This window comes from Lolium perenne, chromosome 5, assembly GCF_019359855.2.
Source record: "Lolium perenne isolate Kyuss_39 chromosome 5, Kyuss_2.0, whole genome shotgun sequence".
Taxonomy (NCBI): Eukaryota; Viridiplantae; Streptophyta; class Magnoliopsida; order Poales; family Poaceae; genus Lolium; species Lolium perenne.
In genome coordinates, this window is record NC_067248.2 from 85,044,243 (window position 1) to 85,054,808 (window position 10,566).

Below are 10,566 nucleotides of genomic sequence, written 5' to 3' on the forward strand. Positions count from 1 at the left end.
CTTGACATAAACATAGCTCCTCTCTCCATGCTGATGGGATTGAACAATGCGCCGATTGCGGTGCTTGACTTGTCAAACAGTATGCAGGAGATGACGAAGCATGCTGGCTGGTCTTTTGTAGTGACAATGGCTTGGAGTAGCTGGTCCTGTGAACCACCCAACTGGATCTTTAGAGCTTGAAGGATAGTCCGTGCTATATAAGCTACCGTTGCTGACTTCAGCTCAGAATCAGGTGAATGACAGCTGACATCTTGTCCTAGAGATGCAGATCCTTCCTGATCAGATTCAGCGGAATCATCACCACTACTTACAGGTGCGTCAGGTTCAACAGAAGGCACATCAGGTACATGCTCCGGTTCATAGGAGTCGGTAGCACGGTAGCACCTAAAGGGATAGTAGGACCAGATATGTTCTCGGACAGGACCGTTTGCTGAAATCTCTACAATACCATCTCCAGGTAGACCACTAGTCTCTACAGAGGGTAAACCACCAATATCCACTTCAGAGGATTCTCGTGGCACGACACCTTTCGCTAGAGGCTCTACCCTGCCAGCTCCAGGTCCACCACCACCAATCGATCTTGTGGGCATAGTCATGACGGGTTCTACCAATACAAAACCTCCTTCGTGTGCAGGATCATCGATAGCACCTCCAGCATCAGCACCAGTTATATCGGTCTTGACAATAGGTAAACCGTTTTGCTCCAGTTCAGAGAATTCCCGTGGCACGACACCGTTCACTAGAGGCTCTACACTAGCAGCTCCAGCTGCACCACCAGTTTCTACAGCAGGGGGTAAACCCAATCCACAACCTTCTTCATGTGACACGATGATGCCAGGTATAGACTCAGCAGTACCAGGTCCAGCTGCATCAGTCTCCATAGACAGTAAACAAGGTGGCGTCGGAGGTTTAAAAGACTGGCATGCCATTTCACCTTTGTCATCAGACAATATAGAGTTTTCTTCAACTCTATGTTTCTGCAATAATAAGCACATGAACAGAAATTAGACCAGAGCATGTAGCCATCTAACAGGGGCAGCGGCAAAACAAGCGTCGGTCCATATGTTTACCTTGTCATCTGGGATATCAGAACACACAGATTTAGAAGTCATTTCACATAGCATCCGCTTTTTCGTTCCTTCCCCTACGTCCATCTGGAATAAGTAATACTATTGATCACATAAAACTAATTAATCAAATATATGCATATGTTGAGAAGTTTGCACGGCAAATTGTGGATTCTGCTTTTATCACCTACGAATCGTCGTTCTATATATTTACCTTGTTATACGGGATATCAGAAGTCACAGAATGAGAAGTCATTCACTAAGTATCGGTTTTTTCGCTCTTTCCCCTCCATCCATCTGCAATAAGAAGTACTATTGATCACATAAAGCCAATTCATTGAATATATGCATATGTTGAGAAGTTTGCACAACAAATTGTGGATTCTACTTCCAATCACCAAGTAATCTCGTGAGAAATGCATGATCAAGATATGTTTCTCCCTCTTGATCGACATCTGCATCTCCATTAAGACTAATCATCGTGCGATGGTGCTAGCGCATACACTTCCAATCACCAGACAAGCAAAAAATTGTTGATTCTAGTAATGCTTAATCAGCAGTGGCCATGGAACGACCACAGATCGACCAAGCAAAAAAAAATCATCAGCCTACTGACCACCAGGCAAAACAAACTAGGCCCATACATGGCCTCACAAATCATCATCAAACGTCGATCAAACTAGCAAGTTTGAACATGGATTACTAATTTATTTTCTGATAAAGTGAGTATATTAATATCGAAAGATATTGATTACACTGAGCCTCTGCAACAACGCAATACCTTACTGGTAGTACGGATGCACATGGATTCCTAATACTCCCTCTGTTCGGTTTTAATTAGTCGACGCGAGGGAGAGAAGAAAATGAACTGTCGATGCTTTCAACTAGAGTCAATTAAATACGAACGGAAGAAGTACGTAGTAGTATTGACAAATATCCGGATCTAGTCTAAAAACAAATTGGCATGTAAATCCTAGTAGTCTACTAAACTAGGATCAATACCCTAGATTAGGGTTGCAAGCGGCGTCCGCGAATCGTCCCGCAAAGCAGAAAATTAGAGCAAATAGTGGTTGAGATTAGAGCAGATTTAAAGCACTCGCACTGAAACTAGCTAGCCCGCTACCCACCCCGCTTGACACCCTGCCCTAGATGTGAATCTACACCAAATATTCAAACAAGGATAAGCAACCGCCAATAAATTTTTATCCGCACATCATCATCTCTACCATACAAAAGGGTATGGTGATTTCACATACAGCCATTGTTGCCGCGGGACGAGGATGAGTGATGCGCCGCGGAGAAGGTGCCTCACGCCTCTGTCGCCGCCGCCGTCGAAGAGGAAGTCGAAGCCGCGCGATTGTGGTCCGTCGCCGATATGGAGGTGGAGCTACTAGGGAAGAGATGGAGGTGGAGGTGGAGAGGGAGTGATGGTTTGTACTAGTGGCGGCCGGTGAGGTAGTTATAAATACAGCCTCTCTCTCTTTTTTGGCAAGGAATGCAGCTTCTCTTGGAAGGCAACGAGGCAACGCACTCCAGATTTCGTATATTACTATAATAATATGGGCGGAGAAATTTGGACGCATCTGTGTTGTCTTGTCAAATGAATCACCTGGATTTGCTTTTTGTACTCCAGATTTGGGCGACCCAAGGAAGTAGAGATAGTAATGTACGCCATCTAGCTGCACGCTATCAAATCAAATAAATGGTTATGCCATTTACTTTTAAGATGGTGCAGCAGTTATTCTGACCAAAGAAACATGCACGTCTGCTGATTATTTCTGATGGGTTACATTTACCGTCCGCTAGCAAAGATTGTTTGGCACATTGTTCTTATGGCTTTCAACATCACACCCCTTAATAATATTATTAATCAATGTTTGGGCAATCAATTGAGTGTGTTAATAAAAAATTAAAACCCACAAATCCAACTGTACTATTTTTAGGGCCATATGAAGGACAAGGAATGATTTTAAATGCCATATGGAGTACCTCCAACCATGTGAAATATGGTTCTGTCATGCAGGTGATACCCATGGCTTCGCATTGGATCTGTATATTGTCCTACATACAGTCAACTATGAAGTACCACGATTTGGTTTTTGGGTGCAACCGGCTAGAGAATGATGCACGGGTTTGTACAGCCAGTACAATTCACATTATGATTTTCTGATAGGATGTTGATGTGTATATATAAGAATCATACACTAGAATGTCTTCTATGTTTAGATGGTTGATCTACGTTTATACTTTCTGTGAACCATGAGGTTAAGACCTTTGTACTGTAATAAAGATTGCTAAATAACAGTATATATGTATGCCTCTAGGGACACTGAAACAGCCAAACAACCATGCATGTGCATAGACCGTATTTGATCAAATTAAAAGATCTAGAGATAGCCAAACATAGTCTTCTTATGTCACATAGTAAGCATTCAATTAAGTTGATAAACAAGGTCTAGAGATATATTCAAACCAGAGAAATCATGTATCTACCCCTAACCCTAAACTCTATCTCATGAAGTCAAGCATGAAGATATGTGGTTTTTGGTTTCAAACATGGAAATTTCAAAAACCCTCCCAAGAGCTTCATTTTGGAGTGACTAAGAAGGATATATGCTTAACTTTTTATATTCATGTTTTCAACTTGTTTAAATCATGGTCAAACCTAGGATTTGGCCAAGATTCAAATGGGCATAATTTAAAAAAAATGGAAAATCAAGGCACATAGTCTTCTTATGTCACATAGTAAGCATTCAATTAAGTTGATAAACAAGGTCTAGACATATTCAAACCAGAGAAATCATGTATCTACCCCCTAACCCTAAACTCTGTCTCATGAAGTCAAGCATGAAGATATGTGGTTTTTGGTTTCAAACATGGAAATTTCAAAAACCCTCCCAAGAGCTTCATTTTGGAGTGACTAAGAAGGACATATGCTTAATTTTTCATATTCATGTTTTCAACTTGTTTAAATCATGGTCAAACTTAGGATTTGACCAAGATTCAAATGGGCATAAAATTAAAAAAAAACAATAAAATGAAAAACCAATGCACATAGTCGATCTTCTTATGGCATATATATAGTAAGCAGTCAATTAAGTTGATAACAAGGTCTAGACATATTCAAACCAGAAAAATCATGTATCTACCCCCTAACCCTAAACTTTATCTTATGAAGTCAAGCATGAAGAGAAGTGGTTTTTGGTTTCAAGCATGGAAATTTCAAAAACCTCCCCAAACTTCATTTTAGAGTGACTAAGAAGGATACAAGCTTCCCTTTTCATTTTCATGTTTTAAACTTGTTTAAATTATCTTGGTCAAATCTAGGATTTGACAAGATTCAAATGGGCAAACATATGATAAGTGATGCAAATATCATTTCTAAGTGCGGGCAAACCAGCTTTAGCTTAACATATTTCTAAGTACAAGGTTTCAGAAAATTGAGTGGGGGCGGCTGCCCCCCTTGGCTATAGTCTGGATCCGCCCATGCTATAGTTTGAGGTCATTTGGATGACGTCGAAAAAATTCTTTGATTAGAAATGGGGTTGTTCGAACCCAGTAGTTGGATTTTTTTGAACCTTGATCTGTAGTACTGGGCAAAACCCTAGTTTAACCTATTTAATTATAGATTGGTAGGTCGATTTTTCTACGTACCTTTTTATTATTACTCTACTATGCAACACATATGTGTTTGCCCGTCGAGTGAAACTCGGAGGAAGAGGGATCACTCGGAAGGAGAGAAGAAGGAGGGAGAGCATTATGGTGTCTCCCCTTTTTCGGGTGATGATGTTGACTTTTGTGCAGGGTTTGTCAGTGAGCAGGAGGAGCGAGCGAGTCGAGCGAGGCCGAGAATGAGAGAGATTTGTTTTTTTTTTGTGAGAGGGACAACCGAAGGATCCAGAAGGACCCACAGACTTCCAATACGCATCCTGATGCGTCTTCTCTTGACAAAGAAAATGGCTGGGAGTTTGCGTACCTATTGCACGTGACTTGTGCTCACTGAAGTGTGGGACCTCACGCATGGGCACCACACGTAAGTGACAGACCTGTTGGTGTAAAAACTCGGTTGATTATTATAGTGCATTAGAACAAAGTTTCCTATGGATTCAAGGGTAGGAAATCCAAGTTAACTCATTTACATGACATTATTTTTTCCATGAAGCAAAGTTAACACATCTATCAATTGGTACATTTTGGAGTGACTAAGAAGGATCCATGCTTACCTTTTCGTTTTCACGTGTTAAACTTGTTTAAATCTTGGTCAAACCTAGGATTTGACAGAGATTCAAATAGGCGGAAAATTCAAAAAAAAAACAGAAAAATGAAAAACCAAAGCACATACGTAGTTTTCTTATGTCATATAGTAAGCATTCAAGTTGATAAACAAGGTCTAGACATATTCAAAACATACAAATCATGTATGTACCCCTAACCCTAAACTATGTCTTATGAAGTCAAGCATGAAGAGAAGTGGTTTTGGGTTTCAAACATGGAAATTTCAAAAACCTCCCAAAAACTTCATTTAGAGTGACTAAGAAGGATAAATGCTTCCCTTTTCATTTTCATGTTTTAAACTTGTTTAAATCTTGGTAAAACCTAGGATCTGACCAAGATTCAAATGGGCATCAAAAATAGAAAAAATCAGAAAAATGAAAAACCAAAGCACATAGTCTTCTTATGTCATATAGTAAGCATTAAAGTTGATAAACAAGGTCTAGACGTATTCAAACCAGACAAATCATGTATCTACCCCTAACCCTAAACTCTGTCTTATGAAGTCAAGCATGAAGAGAAGTTGTTTTGGGTTTCAAACATGGAAATTTCAAAAACCCTCTCAAAGAGCTTCATTCTGGAGTGACTAAGAAGGATCCATAGGAAACTATGTACTAATACAGTATAATGATCACCCGAGTTATTAGAGCAACAAGTTTGTCACTTACGTGTGGTTCCCATGCGTGAGGTCCCACACTTCAGTGAGCACAAGTCACGTAGTCTTCTTATGTCATATAGTAAGCATTCCATTAAGTTGATAAACAAGGTCTAGACATATCAAACCAGAAAAATCATGTATCTACCCCCTATATCCCTAAATTAACCCTGACTTATGAAGTCAAGCATGAAGAGAAGAAGTGGTTTTTGGTTTCAAACATGGAAATTTCAAAAACCCTCCCAAGAGCTTCATTTTGGAGTGACTAGTTAAGACGCATACATGCTTACTTTTTCATATTCATGTTTTAAACTTGTTCAAATCTTGGTCAACAAACCTACGATTTGACGAAGATTCAAATGGGTATAAAAAAAATTAAAAGCAAGGTCTGCTCATGTCATATGGTAAGCATTCAATTAAATTGATAAACAAGGTCTAGACATATTCAAACTAGTAGGAAAATCATGTATCTACCCCCTAACCCTAAACTATGTCTTATGAAGTCAAGCATGCATGAAGAAAAGTGGTTTTTGGTTTTCAAGCATGGAAATTTCAAAAACCCTCCCAAGAGCTACATATTGGAGTGACTAAGAAGGATGGATGCTTAATTTTTCATATTCATGTTTTAAACTTGATTAAATCATGGTCAAACCTAGAATTTGACCAAGATTCAAATGGGCATAAAAATTCAAAAAAAATGAAAAACCAATGCACATAGTCATCTTATGTCTCATCTAGTAAGCATTCAATTAAGTTGATAAACAATGTCTAGACATATTCAAACCAGAAAATTCATGTATCAAGCTAACCCTAACCCCAAACTCTGTCTTATGAAGTCAAGCATGAAGAGAAGTACGTGGTTATTTGGTTTCAAACATGGAAATTTCAAAAACCCTCTCAAGAGCTTCATTTTGGAGTGACTACGAATGATACATGCTTAATTTTTCATATATATTCATGTTTTAAACTTGTTTAAATCATGGTCAAACCTAGGATTTGGCCAAGATTCAAATGGACAAAATTTAAAAAAAAATCAAGGCACATAGTCTTCTTATGTCTTTTTTTTTGAAATGGAGGCAAAAGCTTTGCCTCATCTATTAATTAAGAAGAAGTTGCTCAGTTTTTAGGAGAAAACCGAGCGAAAACCTACAACGGCAGGGCCAAGCCCATACCAACAGCACACCCACTAGAGAGAAAACATCGAAAGAATGCAACCTCTAAACCAACTAGAACCGACGCCCAAGAGCACAACGTCCCACTAAAAGAACATGACAACCAATAAGAGTCCAACAACTAATCAGCCGCCCCTCTTCCTTCTTATGCTCCTGATAGATACTTTCTTGAGAGACTTCTCCACCCTCCTAATCATATCCTCCGAGGCCTTTCCCGCCAAGACGCAGTCAATGTCCTTGCCATATCCAGGGCTAGCCGCCTCCAAACTAGCGAGCAAGCCGCAAAGCTCTTTTGCAAAAAGAGCCTCAGAACTAGGTGCCAACACTGCTCCACAGTCCAAAGAGGCGAGGGACTGGGAAGGCTCCAACTGTGGTGGCGGGGGTGTCATGGCCACCTCCAAGGTCTCAAAAGAGCATAACGCCAGCGGAAGCACCTACTTTTTCATGTCATATAGTAAGCATTCAATTAAGTTGATAAACAAGGTCTAGACATATTCAAACGAGAGAAATCATGTATCTACCCCCTAACACTAAACTCTATCTCATGAAGTCAAGCGCATGCATGAAGATATGTGGTTTTTGGTTTCAAACAAGGAAATTTCAAAAACCCTCCCAAGAGCTTCATTTCGAAGTGATTAATTAAGAAGCATACATGCATGCTTACTTTTTCATATTCATGTTTTAAACTTATTCAAATCTTGGTGAAACCTAGGATTTGACCAAGATTCAAATGGGTATAAAAATTAAAAAAAAACAAAAAAGGTCTTCTTATATATGTTATATAGTAGGCATTCAATTAAGTTGATAAACAAGGTCTAGACATATTCAAACAAGAAACATCAAGCATGTATCTACCCCTAACCCTAATATAAACTATGTTTCATGAAGTAAGCATGAAGATTTGTGGTTTTTGGTTTCGAACATGGAAATTCAAAAACCCTCCCAAGAGCTTCATTTTTGAAGTGACTAAGAAGCATACATGCTTACTTTTTCATATTCATGTTTTTAACTTATTCAAATCTTGGTGGAACCAAGGATTTGACCAAGATTCAAATGGGTATAAAAGTTCAAAAAAAACAAGGTCTTCTTATATGTTATATAGTAAGCATTCAATTAATTTGATAAACAAGGTCTACACATATTCAAACCAGGAAAATCATGTATCTACCCCCTAACCCTAAACTCTGTCTTATGAAGAAGTCAAGCATGCATGAAGAGAAGTGGTTTTTGGTTTCAAGCATGGAAATTTCAAAAACCCTCCCAAGAGCTACATATTGGAGTGACTAAATAGGATAGATGCTTAATTTTTCATATTCATGTTTTAAACTTGTTTAAATCATGGTCAAACCTAGGATTTGACCAAGATTCAAATGGGCATAAAAATTCAAAAAAAAAACAATAAAATGAAAAACCAATGCACATAGTCATCTTATGTCATCTAGTAAGCATTCAATTAAGTTGATAAACAAGGTCTAGACATATTCAAACCAGAAAATTCATGTATCAAGCTACCCCTATCCCCAAACTCTCTCTTATGAAGTCAAGCATGAAGAGAAGTACGCGGTTTTTTTGGTTTCAAACATGGAAATTTCAAAAACCCTCTCAAGAGCTTCATTTTGGAGTGACTATGAAGGATACATGCTTAATTTTTCATATTCATGTTTTAAACTTGTTTAAATCATGGTCAAACCTAGGATTTGACGAAGATTCAAATGGGCAAAATTTTAAAAAAATGAAAAATCAAGGCACATAGTCTTCTTATTTTTGGTTTCAAACATGGAAATTTCAAAAACCCTCCCAAAGAGCTTCATTTTGGAGTGACTAAGAAGGATCCATAGGAAACTATGTACTAATACAGTATAATGATCACCCGAGTTATTAGAGCAACAAGTCTGTCACTTACGTGTGGTTCCCATGCGTGAGGTCCCACACTTCAGTGAGCACAAGTCACGTACGCTAGGTAAGCAAACTCCCAGCCATCTTCTTTGTCAAGAGAGAGGCATCAACACTCTCTCTCTCTCTCTCTCTCTTCAATTATCCACCTCCGTTGGCTGCCGGTTTTGGCAGGTCGTTTCTAGCTCAGCTCGTAGGCCATGGTGTGCAGGCTCTGTAGCCATGGCGATTTGGTCGCGCCAAGTGGTTCGTCCCCGGCTCCGACGAGGATCAATCCGGACGGTGCCTATTAAGGACCCGATCGCATTTCTTGCTTTCAGCATGGGGTCTACCATGTAAATCTTAGGGATTTAGACGTAATTTCCTGTTTATTTTGTGTCCTGCTGTAAACTGCGCTCTGATGCGTATTGGAAATCTGGGTCCTTCTGGATCGTTCGGTTGTCCCTCTAAAAAACATCTCTCTCATTCTCGGCCTTTCTCGCTCGCTCGCACCCACGCACTGACAACCCTGCACAACAGTCAACATCACCAGAAAAAGGATAGACACCATAAATAAGTGGGGCCCCGTGACTGCTCTCCCTTCGTCTCCTCCCGTGTGATCCCTCTTCCTCCGACTCCCGACCTTGCGAAAAAGAAAAACGAAATGAAAGAGTTTCACTGGACGGGCAAACACATGTGCTGCCTAGTAATAATAATAATAACGTAAAAAATCGACCTACGAATCTATTATTAAATAAGCTAAACTAGGGTTTTGCCCAGTACTACGGATCAATTTCTGAAAATCCAACTACGGGGTTCGATTTTGGCCTGCTAATATAAAATTATATAATCCGAACTAGTATTCCTCTAAAAAATCATTTTGGTATGCATCGTTTGGTACTTTTCATAGCTAGAGTGCTTAATCCCTCCGTTAGCAAACAGTCTTCGTATGTCATATAGTAAGCATTCAAGTTGAAAAACAAGCTCTAGACATATTCAAACCAGAAAAATCATGTATCTACCCCCTATATATCCCTAAACCCTGACTTATGAATTCAAGCATGAAGAGAAGTGGTTTTTGGTTTCAATCATGGAAATTTCAAAAACCCTCCCAAGAGCTTCATTTTGGAGTGACTAATTAAGAAGCATACATGCTTACCTTTTCATATTAATGTTTTAAACTTGTTCAAATCTTGGTCAACAAACCTAGGATTTGACGAAGAATCAAATGGGTATAAAAAAATTAAAACCAAGGTCTGCTCATGTCATATAGTGAGCATTCAATTAAATTAATAAACAAGGTCTAGACATATTCAAACTAGCAGGAAAATCATGTATCTACCCCCTAACCCCAAACTCTATCTTATGAAGTCAAGCATGCATGAAGAGAAGTGGTTTTTGGTTTTCAAGCATGGAAATTTCAAAAACTCTTATATATGTCATCTAGTAAGCATTCAATTAAGTTGATAAACAATGTCTAGACATATTCAAACCAGAAAGTTTATGTATCAAGCTACCCCTAACCCCA